A 14,401-nucleotide genomic window follows, 5' to 3' on the forward strand; every position below is an offset into this window, starting at 1 on the left:
TAGTCAATTTATATAAATTGATTGTTTTTTACATAAATTGTCCCTGTCAAATAGTCAAAAAGATTTTGTATGATCAAAAGTCATTATAGAATGATTAAGGTAATTTTGATTATTAATAAATATCAATACCTGTATTTGACGAGGTTTTTAAGTCGCGCGTTGCGGCGGGAGTTTAAGCAATATTTTTGTTGAATGTACGTTGCTATAAAAAGTCGAAAGCTAATTAATTGTCACTTTAATGATTTTTTTTCAAATCTATTGGAAGTACATTGCTATAAATAGAAAAGTATTGATAACTATAAATTACGTACACATATACAAACACCTGCACAACTTATTTAAAATGTAGATACGGTTTTTACAATAGCTATATCAACGGATAAGCGGGAGTTAGTTGATATTTATTGCATTTAACCATGGTTTTAGAAATATAAAATACAATATTCATGGTAAAAGTTTCTTCTCAACTTGTGCTAGGTTGACAAAAAAAACATAAACTATAATTAGGTTGCATAAAAACAATCAGATATGCTATAAATAAGTTTTTTCTTATTAAAATATTTTACTTTGAAAGTATAACGCTATAATTGGGTGAATTTTTAAAACTATGCCAATTATGATAGTGTACTTTCAATGTACATTGCTCTAATAAAAAAATGCAATGGAATTTAAAAAAGATAATAATAAAATGATGAAGCCTACAAATGTCTCAATGTTATTCTTAGTTTTCTGGTTGCTTTCAGTCCTTGTTGCAATCTTGCCAACCATGATGAAGCTTGCTCTGACTTTTCATTGAGTTCTTTATATTCGGATTTAAGGTCATCTTTTTCTAGGAAACGATTGTCTCTGCAAACCAATTAGAAGCAATACACGAACAATAATTAATATCTTGGATACTGCACGTTTTAAAGAGGCCCATAACAGAATTACCTTTTGAAGCTCTTAAATTAACTCTTTATTTTGCTTACCTGAATGCTTGTAAAGCCTGTCAGAAGTTCAAAATTCTTCTCATCACACTCGTTTACCTGTTGCTCCAGATTCTTTTGATCTGTATACATAAACCATATATATATATATATATATATATATATATATATATATATATATATATATATATATATAGGGTAAAGTGAATATACCTAACAACCTTATATAAGCTTAGGTACCTAACTCCATAATACTACATCGGTTTGTATCATATTTACATTGTAATCGCCTAAGGTTCTTAAACTTCAACCCCATAACTTGATTACTTCCAAAATCTTTGGACATTCACCAATATCTTTCTTTTACATCACGTATTTCTATCGAATATCACCTGATGGACTTCATATCCTACCGCTACAAATAAAAGGATGTAAGAGAAATATAATGATGAATTTCAAATTTTTTTTTGAAGTAAATCAAGTTTAGGGATGAAGTTTAAGAACCTTGGATGATTGCAATGAAAATTTAATGCAAAATGACGTAATTTGATGAGGTTAGGTACCTAAGCTTATATAAGGTTGTTAGGTATATTCACTTTACCCATATATATATATATATATATATATATATATATATATATATATATATATATATATATATATATGTTAAAAAATAGAGAAATTTAGAAAAACATGTAATTTGTATAAAGCTTCAGCTAGTTGATAGCATGCTCTTGGGACTTGGCATCAACCTCTAAGTATTCTACTCGAATATGCTCAAGAGTGCCTCATGTTTGTCTTTCTTCTATAATTTGATCACATAATGAAACTTGATTGTATAGTTCTTATGATAGACAATTTTATTGCATTAATATAAAATATCATCAATTAAAAATAAGAGAAAGTCACAAAATTACCAAAATGGTTGATGATATCTAACCAAAAATGTGTATAATGAATAAAAACACAATTCAGACTACCATTTGGTCCTCATAGTCAAAACTTACTATAATGAATACGCATCGGTTGTTTGTAGCTAAGGAAACAATTACACCCAATATTGGACCTTTAATTATAATAATTGACTCATGTCCAAAAAAAAGGCTTTTAGTAACATTTAAAGTCAAACTAACTACTGTTCTAGGTTAACACTACATAAAATTATTTGTGTTATTGACTTATTGCATTTGCAGCAAGCTTCAAATAAAATTTGAATACATCCATCGGTTCTTTCAAATCCTTAAATTAATTTATAAGATAATAGAGAAAAATATAAAAAGGGTGTCACCAATTAAACAATGTTTTCAAAAAAGAGAAACTGATATATATTTAGTAATAGGGAAAATGACGCAAGAGCCCTACTATGTATTTCGACTTTACCCTTTCAGCTCATAAAGCTTTTTTTTCATGCCTTTTAAGGGAACAAACTATTTTTTGTGGTCGATTTGGCCCTTTTTAAGAACCGAAGGGGTAAACCCGTTACTATCTGCCACATCATTAAATGAATTGCCAACTCATCATTACTGAACTTCAAAATATTGTTTATATTGTCAAATCATGAACATTATTTTTTAAATATAAATGGTCTCTATGAAATGACATTAAAAAAAATAGTCCCTATAAAATAGTCAATTTATATAAATTGATTGTTTTTTACATAAATTGTCCCTGTCAAATAGTCAAAAAGATTTTGTATGATCAAAAGTCATTATAGAATGATTAAGGTAATTTTGATTATTAATAAATATCAATACCTGTATTTGACGAGGTTTTTAAGTCGCGCGTTGCGGCGGGAGTTTAAGCAATATTTTTGTTGAATGTACGTTGCTATAAAAAGTCGAAAGCTAATTAATTGTCACTTTAATGATTTTTTTTCAAATCTATTGGAAGTACATTGCTATAAATAGAAAAGTATTGATAGCTATAAATTACGTACACATATACAAACACCTGCACAACTTATTTAAAATGTAGATACGGTTTTTACAATAGCTATATCAACGGATAAGCGGGAGTTAGTTGATATTTATTGCATTTAACCATGGTTTTAGAAATATAAAATACAATACTCATGGTAAAAGTTTCTTCTCAACTTGTGCTAGGTTGACAAAAAAACATAAACTATAATTAGGTTGCATAAAAACCATCAGATATGCTATAAATGAGTTTTTTCTTATTAAAATATTTTACTTTGAAAGTATAACGCTATAATTGGGTGAACTTTTAAAACTTTGCCAATTATGATAGTGTCTAATAAAAAAACTGCAATGGAATTTAAAAAGATAATAAGAAAGTGATGAAGCCTACAAATGTCTCAATGTTATTCTTAGTTTCCTGGTTGCTTTCAGTCCTTGTTGCAATCTTGCCAACCATAATGAAGCTTGCTCTGACTTTTCAATGAGTTCTTTATATTCGGCTTTAAGGTCATCTTTCTCTAGCAAAACAATTGTCTCTGCAAACCAATTAGAAGCAATACACAAACAGTAATTAATATCTTGGATACTGCACGTTTTAAAGGGGCCCACAACAGAATTACCTTTTGAAGCTCTTAAATTAACTCTTTATTTTGCTTGCTTGAATGCTTGTAATGTCAGAAGTTCAGAATTCTTCTCATCACACTCGTTTACCTGTTGCTCCAGATTCTTTTGATCTGTATACATAAACCATATATATATATATATATATATATATATATATATATATATATATATATATATATATTAAAAAATAGAGAAATTTAGAAAAAACATGTAATTTGTATAAAGCTTCAGCTAGTTGATAGCAAGCTCTTGGGACTTGGCATCACCTCTGAGTATTCTGCTCGAATCTGCTCAAGAGTTGCCTTATGTTTGTCTTTCTTCTGTAATTTGATCAGATAATGAAACTTGATTGTATAGTTCTTATGATAGACAATTTTAGTGCATTGATATAAAATATCATTAATTAAAAATAAGAGAAAGTCACAAAATTACCAAAATGGTTGATGATATCTAACAAAAATGTGTATAATGCATAAAAACACAATTCAAATACCATTTGGTCCTCATAGTCAAAACTTACTATAATGAATACGCATCGGTTGTTTGTAGCTAAGGAAACAATTACACCCAATATTGGACCTTTAATTATAATAATTGACTCATGTCCAAAAAAAAGGCTTTTAGTAACATTTAAAGTCAAACTAACTACTGTTCTAGGTTAACACTACATAAAATTATTTGTGTTATTGACATATTGAATTGAAAGCTTCAAATAAATTTTAAGTACATCCATCGGTTCTTCCAAATCCTTAAATTAATTTATAAGATAATAGAGAAAAATGTAAAAAGGGTGTCACGAATTAAACAATGTTTTCAAAAAAGAGAAACTGATATATATTTAGTAATAGGGAAAATGACGCAAGGGCCCTACTATGTATTTCGACTTTACCCTTTCAGCCCTTAAAGTTTTTTTTTCATGCCTTTTATAGGAACAAACTATTTTTGGTGGTCGATTTGGTCCTTTTTAAGAACTGAAGGGGTAAACCTGTTATTATCTGCCACATCATTAAATGAATTGCCAACTCATCATCATTGCTTCTATTTCCTATCTTGAAAGATGATCTTAAATACAAATATAAAAATAAAATGAATGAGTACAACTTTTCCAAGTGTAAACAAGCCACGACAAACAGTAGGGCCTTTTACTTCATTTACCATCGTCTTTTAGATCTGTTCAAGGTACTCTTGTAAATCCAATTTATACTCCTCCGATAGCAGCAAGATGTCAGAGGTTTTCAATTGCCGTGAACGAAATAGAAGGAGGAGGATCGACCAAACACAAAGGAACCGTCTGGTTGTGATTGTGGGTACAAACAAAGCAAAACATGGTAGATCGAAAGCTTCCATTGTTTTTCTTCAGAACTATTAGGGATGAGTGAAGTGGGGTCACCGAAGCACTGTTTGATATTCAGAGAGGTGGTACTAATGACGGAATTGATATGTGATAGGCTGAGGAAGGATGAAGATGACAGGCTGCGTATGAAGGGAACGACGATGGCTGTGGACTTGGTTTCTAAGAAGAACACAACTTCGTTGATCATCCACCATGTTCGACGGCTTAATCCTCCTTCCTCCGACGCCGCTACCTTCCTTTGTCACCACATATGGCGACCCTCCTTCCCAGATCACGATGAATTTGCCAGTCCTCTAACTTATGTGTATATGTGTGCGACTTCTATGTGTGTGAAATATGTGAAATTTCAAACTGTATCATCCATTCATAATATCTGGTTCTCAAAACAATTTCTATAGGAAATATACAAAATTAATTATACTATAAAAATAGAAAACAATTGTAGGGCATAAAACTAGATTCAATCAATTTCATAAGGTTAGACTTGAGTGAAATCTAAAATATGAACCAAGAACACAAAGAACTCATCAATGGAGAAAACCTAAAAACATAGGAGACCTAAAAACATAGGAGACCTAAAAACATAGGAGTCCCATGAAGAGATGAGGTAACCTGGTATATTAGGTCACAGTGACCAAAAAAGTATGTAACAGCCCGAAATCTCAGGTATTGTTAATTATGTTTTTGGGGTGAGTTGAGAGGGGACTCGGCGAGTTGGAGCCTAGACTCGCCGAGTAGGATCGCAGACCTAGTCGCGGGTCCGCGACTGGACTCGACGAGTCCAGATATGGACTCGGCGAGTCGACGCTGTTCAGCAGAAACCCTAACCGTGCGGTTTTGGATCGTATATAATGCTCTTATGTGCCGTCATTGTTCGTTTTTAGTCGATTGAAAGGAACCCTAAACGGTTGTGGGCATCTAGAGCAAGATTGGAGGATATTAGGGCTTGAAGAGGTTGTGGGGCAAAGAGGAGAAAGGTTTTGGCTAAAGGAACAGCAAAGGATTCGAGTTCTGCGGTTTGGAAACACAGAGAGGGCATATTCCAGGTAATATTTCGGATTCCCTTCTGTTGTTTGTTGTGTTTATGAAGTTAGGGTTTATGAAACCCATTTAGTGATTAGATGGGTTATTATGTTATTACCCAAACGTTTATACCCCAGTAATGAGATGTTTAGAAGTCCAGAAAGTCCCATGGTTGTATATCTCGGGACCACACGTAATTCAGGAAGCAGTTGCTCGTCTGCATGGCATGGACTCGCCGAGTTGTTCTTCAGACTCGGCGAGTAGCTTGAAGATTTACTGGGACTCGCCGAGTTGTTCTTCAGACTCGGCGAGTGGAGTCGGGGTGGCCCCGCGATTCCTTCAAGGGTAACTCGTCGGGTCGAGGAGGGTACTCGACGAGTAGATAAGGAATCTCAGAAAGTTGGAGGACGTCTAGACTCGCCGAGTCGCCGTGGTACTCGCCGAGTCCGGTCGAGCTGACCGTTGACCGTTGACCAGAGTTGACCTAAGTCTGACTTCTTAGGGATAGTCATCCTTAGAAGTTATAAGTGTTAATGAGATATGTGATGTTATAGGAAGGTTGTAGCTCGTCGGATTGTGCACGAGTGATTTCAGGAGTTGCTAGCTTTCAGCATTTACGAGGTGAGTCTTCTCACTATACTGTACCCGGAAGGGTTTGACTGTGTGACCGGAAGGTCGGATATGTTATGTGATATGTATGATATATGTGGTAAGTTAATTGTTATGTGTGCTTATGTATGATATGTGGGCCGGAAGGCAATATGTTATGGGCCGGAAGGCGATTATGTTATGAGGACCGGAAGGTCAGGGCCTGGAAAGGCGTATGTGCGTAAGTGTATATTGGGGAACTCACTAAGCATTTATGCTTACAGTTGTTGTGCATGTATTTCAGGTACTAGCGAGGACCGTGGGAAGGCGCCGGCATGATCGATACACACTGAAGATTGTCTTTATGATCTTGGGATTTTGAATAATTGTATTTGACAGAACAATTAATCTATTTATGCCTTGTTTAAAATGGAAACAATTATGTTTTTTTAAAATGAAAAATTTGTTTGAAAAATTTGAGCTGTTACAATTGGTATCAGAGCCTTGGTTTGAGGGATTCGGGTGCACCTTAGGGGGTAACTGAACTCAAACCGAGGATTTGAGGAAGCTTTTTAAATAAAGACATAAACTTTTGTAAATAGTTTTGTGGTAAGCAAGAAAGAAGTAGTGTGTGCGATCAGTCAGCGCCCGAACGGTAAAGATTCCCCAAAATACCTTACAATATTATATGATATGAATTGTTATGCATGCTAGAAGACTAGGTATTCATGATAGGACTAGAGTGGCCCGATTTGTGATGCCTTAGTCTAGGGAAGTTGCCTATATGAGATGCTTTGCTAGTATGCGGGTAGATAGAGCGTGTCAGAAGTAGAGTACTCACTATCCGGAGTTTGGGGAGGAGGACTTGGGATGAACATTGATGCGGTGTGGTCGGTAGTATTGGGCCCGTACTACCGAGGATACCGGGTCAGTGGGAGGCCCAAGTAAGAATCCCTGGATATCTGGGACTGAGTAGGGTTGCGTATCGAGTACGATTATACTCGATAGAATCTCTGATAGTTTTATGTTGTATTTCAGAGATATCATGGTTAGACCGCGTCACGGAGCAAGTACGAGCGGTGTGAGTGACGAGGATATTCGTCAGATGATCCACGAGGAGGTGGCGGCGGCGATCCGGGCCGAGATCCCGGAGATGTTTGGGTCTATCAAGACCACCCTGATGGAGACGTTCGACGAGCGGTACGCCGCATTGACTGAGGCTGCAACCGCTGCAGCTACCGCAGCTGTGGCCGCTGCTAGGCCACAGGGGGGTGATTCATTGCTGTTCCGAGAGTTCAGCAACACGAAGCCACCAGAGTTCGATGGGACGCAGGATCCGATTGCTGCGATGAGGTGGATCGCAGATATAGAGGGGTGCTTCTACACTTGTTCATGCCCGGAGCACCTGAGGGTACGGTTCGCTTTGAACCAGCTCCGTCTGGGAGCAAAGGACTGGTGGAAGTTCGTGACGGCGAACTTCACTTTGGCAGAGACTGCGGCAGTGACATGGGAGGGGTTCACTACCATGTTCAGGGAGGAGTATGTTCCCCCGGTGGAGCGGGAACGATTAGTTCAGGAGTTCTTAACCCTCAAGCAGGGTACTGATTCGGTGGCGGCGATCACGCGGAAGTTCCATGAGAGGGCGATGTTTTGCCCCGAGCTGGTGGCCACAGAGCAGGCTCGGATGAGCCGGTACTTGGGTATTCTGAGAAGGGAGATCCGGGAGTTTGTGTCAAACTCCACTTACCATACTTTTACTGAGCTTCAGGCGAATGCCAGGAAGCGTGAGATCGAGTTAGAGACTCAGGCCAGGGAGGAGGCCGAGTCTCAGCAGGCAGACCGGCGGCCGGCTCAGTCTCAACCGGCAGCCAAGCGGATCAAGTCCGCCGATTCGAGGACGGGAGGTTCGAAGAACCGCACTTGCGTAAAGTGCGGCAAGGGTCACGATGGGGCGTGTCGAGCCGGTGCCTGCTACAAGTGCGGCAAGGAGGGGCACATTGCTAGGGAGTGCCCCAAGGGGTTTATGGTTTGCTTCCATTGCAACCAGACCGGCCATCGGAAGGCCGAGTGTCCGCAGCTTCGTCAGGGATCTGCACCTGTTGCCAGGACTACTGAGACTCGACCGGTGAAGGTCGAGGCCCCGAGGGCTCGTGGGAGAGCCTTTCAGCTGACTGCGGAGGAGGTCCGCGCTGCGCCCGATGTTGTGGCAGGTATGTTGTAATTTGTGTAATTATTTTAATGTCGATATGTTATGCTTATGTTATTATGCGCGTAGGTACTTTCCTTGTGAACTCTGTGCCTGCCTTAGTGTTATTTGACTCGGGTGCGAGTAGGTCCTTTGTGTCCTTAGCCTTTAGTCAGCAGATCGGCGTTAGTCGTGAATCGTTGAGTCGACCTTTGCGAGTTTCTATAGCTGACGAGAAAGTGATTCGTGCTACGGAGGTTCTTCGGGGATGTGTACTAGAGATTTTCGGGGTTGAATTCCCGATTGACCTGATTCCTATTGCGATGGGGGATGTCTGTGTTATCGTGGGCATGGACTGGTTGAGCCGATTCGGCGCTGTCATCGACTGCAAGCGTCAGTTGGTGACCATACGAGACCATAGTGGGGGAGTTCTTTCGGTGTACGGTGAGGGTACCCGTTCAGGATCAGCTTTTTGTTCGGCCGCTAGGGCGAGGCAGTGTCTACAGCAGGGCTGTAAGGGTTTTGTGGCGTATGTGACGGATACGCGGGAGGTTTCCGAGAGACCGAAGTCAGTTAAGGAGGTCCCTGTGGTGCGTGAGTTTTCAGATGTTTTTCCCGAGGAACTGCCGGGAGTACCTCCTGTGAGGCAAGTAGAGTTTGGTATCGATCTGGTTCCGGGGGCCGCGCCTATTGCTAAAGTGCCCTATCGTCTTGCACCTCCAGAGATGCAAGAGTTGTCCTCGCAACTCCAGGAGTTGCTGGGAAAGGGATTCATTCGGCCGAGCAGCTCGCCATGGGGAGCACCCATTCTGTTCGTCAAGAAGAAGGATGGTTCACACCGGATGTGCATTGATTACCGGGAGTTGAACAAGCTAACGGTCAAGAACCGTTACCCGTTGCCTAGGATCGATGATTTATTCGATCAGTTGCAGGGAGCATCTTGGTTTTCCAAGATCGATCTGAGATCAGGATACCATCAGGTGAGGGTACGGGAAGAGGACGTCCAGAAGACAGCGTTTAGGACGCGATATGGGCATTATGAGTTTGTGGTGATGCCTTTTGGACTCACCAATGCCCCGGCTGTGTTCATGGATCTCATGAACAGGGTATGCAGGCCGATGTTGGATCGGTCAGTGATTGTATTTATCGACGACATTCTGGTGTATTCGAGATCTAGAGAGCAGCATGAGGAGCATTTGAGGGAGGTCCTTGAGGTATTGAGGTCGGAGAAGCTTTATGCAAAGTTCTCCAAATGTGACTTCTGGTTGCGGGAGGTCCAGTTTCTAGGACATGTGGTTAATCAGAAAGGGATATTAGTCGATCCGGCCAAGGTTGAGGCGGTGATGAGTTGGGAAGTGCCGAAGTCACCCTCTGAGATCAGGAGTTTCCTTGGGTTGGCAGGATATTACCGGAGATTTATCAAGGATTTTTCCAAGATCGCAGTGCCACTCACCAGATTGACCCGGAAGGGTGTTGCATTCTCATGGGGACCCGAGCAGCAGACCTCCTTTGAGACACTTCGCCAGAGATTGTGCGAAGCCCCGGTATTAGCTCTCCCAGAAGGGATGGAAGATTTCGTGGTATATTGCGACGCATCGATTTCGGGATTGGGTGCAGTGTTGATGCAGAGGGGTCATGTGATAGCTTATGCGTCGAGGCAGCTGAAGCCTCATGAGACGAGATATCCCACACATGATTTAGAGTTGGGGGCAGTAGTGTTCGCTCTCAAAATTTGGCGTCACTACTTGTATGGGGTTCGATGTACGATATACACGGACCATAAGAGTCTGAAGTATTTGATGGATCAACCCAACCTAAATATGCGTCAGAGGAGGTGGTTGGATGTGGTCAAGGATTATGATTGTGAGATCCTGTACCACCCAGGCAAGGCTAATGTGGTAGCCGATGCATTGAGCCGCAGGGCGGAGAACACTCCATTGCGAGATGTATGCTTGAGACTGACTGTGATGACTCCAGTATTGGACGCTATTCGTGGAGCCCAGGCAGAGGCTGTGCGACCAGAAATGCGGAGGAAAGAGCGGGTTGTGGGGTTAATCTCAGAGTTTGTCAAGGATAGTCGAGGCCTTATGACGTTTCAGGGTCGGATTTGGGTACCGTTCGTGGGCGGTACGCGTATTACGTTGATGGAAGAGGCTCATAGATCGAAATTCTCGATCCATCCCGGAGCTACAAAGATGTATTTGGATCTAAGGAAGGAATATTGGTGGCCCTGTATGAAGAGGGACGTAGCATGGTTCGTTGAGAGGTGCTTGACCTGCCGTAGGGTTAAGGCCGAACACCAGAGACCGCATGGCAAGTTGCAGCCATTGGAGATCCCCGAGTGGAAGTGGGAACAGATCACTATGGATTTTATCACCAAATTGCCAAGGACTGCTAAGGGAGTTGACGCAATTTGGGTGATTGTGGATAGGTTGACGAAGAGTGCACACTTCCTTGCCATCAGTGAGAGTTCTTCAGCGGAAAAGTTGGCGGAGATATACGTGAAAGAGGTGGTGTCTCGGCACGGGGTGCCGATCTCGATTGTGTCAGACCGCGATGTGCGCTTCACTTCCAGGTTCTGGAAGAAATTCCATGAGGAGCTGGGTACTAAATTGCATTTTAGTACCGCATACCATCCCCAGACAGACGGCCAGAGCGAGCGGACGATTCAGACGCTGGAGGACATGCTCCGAGCGTGTGTGTTAGACTTCGGGGGTAGTTGGGATGCGTATTTACCATTGGCAGAGTTCTCCTACAACAACAGCCATCATTCAAGCATTGGTATGCCACCTTTCGAGCTGTTGTATGGTAGGAGGTGTCGGACCCCCATTTGCTGGGGAGAGGTGGGACAGAGAGTGATGGGCAGCACGGAGATCGTGCTCCAGACGACAGAGCAGATTCAGCGAGTGAGGCAAAGGTTATTGACTGCCCAGAGCCGACAGAAGAGTTATGCAGACAGGCGCCGATCCGAGCTTGAATTTCAGGTCGGCGACTTCGTTCTCCTGAAAGTCTCTCCTTGGAAAGGAGTGATTCGGTTCAGGAAGAGAGGCAAGTTGGGGCCCCGATATATTGGGCCATTTCGTGTGATTGCAAGGATAGGTCGGGTAGCCTATCGGTTGGAGTTACCAGCGGAGTTGGGTCAGATCCATGACACTTTTCATGTGTCGCAGTTGAGGAAGTGCATAGCCGATGAGTCGGCAGTGGTTCCATTGGAGGATATTCAGGTGGATGCGAGCCTGAATTACGCGGAGAGACCTGTGGCGATCAGGGATCGGAAGATCAAGGTTCTGAGGAACAAGGAAGTACCTCTGGTTTTGGTTCAATGGCAACACCGTAGGGGATCAGAAATGACTTGGGAGCCGGAACGTGAGATGCGGGAGCAACACCCGGAACTATTTGCAGAATGAGACTTCGAGGGCGAAGTCTAACCCAAGTGGGGGAGAGTTGTAACAGCCCGAAATCTCAGGTATTGTTAATTATGTTTTTGGGGTGAGTTGAGAGGGGACTCGGCGAGTTGGAGCCTAGACTCGCCGAGTAGGATCGCAGACCTAGTCGCGGGTCCGCGACTGGACTCGACGAGTCCAGATATGGACTCGGCGAGTCGACGCTGTTCAGCAGAAACCCTAACCGTGCGGTTTTGGATCGTATATAATGCTCTTATGTGCCGTCATTGTTCGTTTTTAGTCGATTGAAAGGAACCCTAAACGGTTGTGGGCATCTAGAGCAAGATTGGAGGATATTAGGGCTTGAAGAGGTTGTGGGGCAAAGAGGAGAAAGGTTTTGGCTAAAGGAACAGCAAAGGATTCGAGTTCTGCGGTTTGGAAACACAGAGAGGGCATATTCCAGGTAATATTTCGGATTCCCTTCTGTTGTTTGTTGTGTTTATGAAGTTAGGGTTTATGAAACCCATTTAGTGATTAGATGGGTTATTATGTTATTACCCAAACGTTTATACCCCAGTAATGAGATGTTTAGAAGTCCAGAAAGTCCCATGGTTGTATATCTCGGGACCACACGTAATTCAGGAAGCAGTTGCTCGTCTGCATGGCATGGACTCGCCGAGTTGTTCTTCAGACTCGGCGAGTAGCTTGAAGATTTACTGGGACTCGCCGAGTTGTTCTTCAGACTCGGCGAGTGGAGTCGGGGTGGCCCCGCGATTCCTTCAAGGGTAACTCGTCGGGTCGAGGAGGGTACTCGACGAGTAGATAAGGAATCTCAGAAAGTTGGAGGACGTCTAGACTCGCCGAGTCGCCATGGTACTCGCCGAGTCCGGTCGAGCTGACCGTTGACCGTTGACCAGAGTTGACCTAAGTCTGACTTCTTAGGGATAGTCATCCTTAGAAGTTATAAGTGTTAATGAGATATGTGATGTTATAGGAAGGTTGTAGCTCGTCGGATTGTGCACGAGTGATTTCAGGAGTTGCTAGCTTTCAGCATTTACGAGGTGAGTCTTCTCACTATACTGTACCCGGAAGGGTTTGACTGTGTGACCGGAAGGTCGGATATGTTATGTGATATGTATGATATATGTGGTAAGTTAATTGTTATGTGTGCTTATGTATGATATGTGGGCCGGAAGGCAATATGTTATGGGCCGGAAGGCGATTATGTTATGAGGACCGGAAGGTCAGGGCCTGGAAAGGCGTATGTGCGTAAGTGTATATTGGGGAACTCACTAAGCATTTATGCTTACAGTTGTTGTGCATGTATTTCAGGTACTAGCGAGGACCGTGGGAAGGCGCCGGCATGATCGATACACACTGAAGATTGTCTTTATGATCTTGGGATTTTGAATAATTGTATTTGACAGAACAATTAATCTATTTATGCCTTGTTTAAAATGGAAACAATTATGTTTTTTTAAAATGAAAAATTTGTTTGAAAAATTTGAGCTGTTACAAAGTAGTTCGACATCAACTTTGTTCCCTTAAAGGGCAAGAAAATAACTTTAGGGACGGAAAGTGTAACATCCCGATGATAAGGTACTTCTAATTTTAACCTTATAATTTAATTATGTTTCATTTTGGTCCCTAAGTTCAAGAAAGTGTGAAAAAGAGCCCTAGTGGCATTTTTGTAAATAAGCCATGGGGGAGTACACCATGCATACGCGTGTACGCCGGGCGTACATGTTGTACGATGAGCGTACTTTCCAGATATGGAAAGCCTAATTTTTAGGGGTTAACTTGTATTTAAACCCCATTATAGCCACATTTCCCATCACCTCGTCAGCCACCTTTCTCTTAGATCGTTCTTGCAACCCTAGTTTGCCTTGTGGAGCCATTTCAAGCTTAAGAGTGTGTGTTTTTGTGCTTTGAAGAAGGAGGAAGTAAGTAAACCTCACCTTGGAGGAGTGAAGTACTTTGGATCTAGGATTTGTACCTCATTTGCAACCTTTTTAAGGTATAAAGCTTGAAACATTATCCCTCCATCATATAGATCTAGAAATGGGTGTTTTTTATGATGCTTTTGGTCCTAAAAATGTTAGATCTTTAGCATGGCATGTTCTTGATCCATTAAGTTGTCCTTTCAAACCCTAGGAGGGGACTTAAGTCATAAAAATGGATGCCTAATGGTTGGTTTTGTCCTATCCATGTTATGGAGAGTCTTAAAGCATTAAGATGTTGGGTTTTTATGGATTAAGCACCTATTGAGCAAGGTCATAAAGTTGGAAAATTTATGACTCCTAATGACATTTTAACCTTGGATCTACATTTAGACGTGTTAAGACATTATATTAAGCACTTAATGGAGGAAAATATGAAGTTTGGGATTACGCCGAGCGTAC

Source organism: Lactuca sativa, chromosome 3 (genome assembly GCF_002870075.4).
Source record: "Lactuca sativa cultivar Salinas chromosome 3, Lsat_Salinas_v11, whole genome shotgun sequence".
In the NCBI taxonomy this organism is placed as follows: Eukaryota; Viridiplantae; Streptophyta; class Magnoliopsida; order Asterales; family Asteraceae; genus Lactuca; species Lactuca sativa.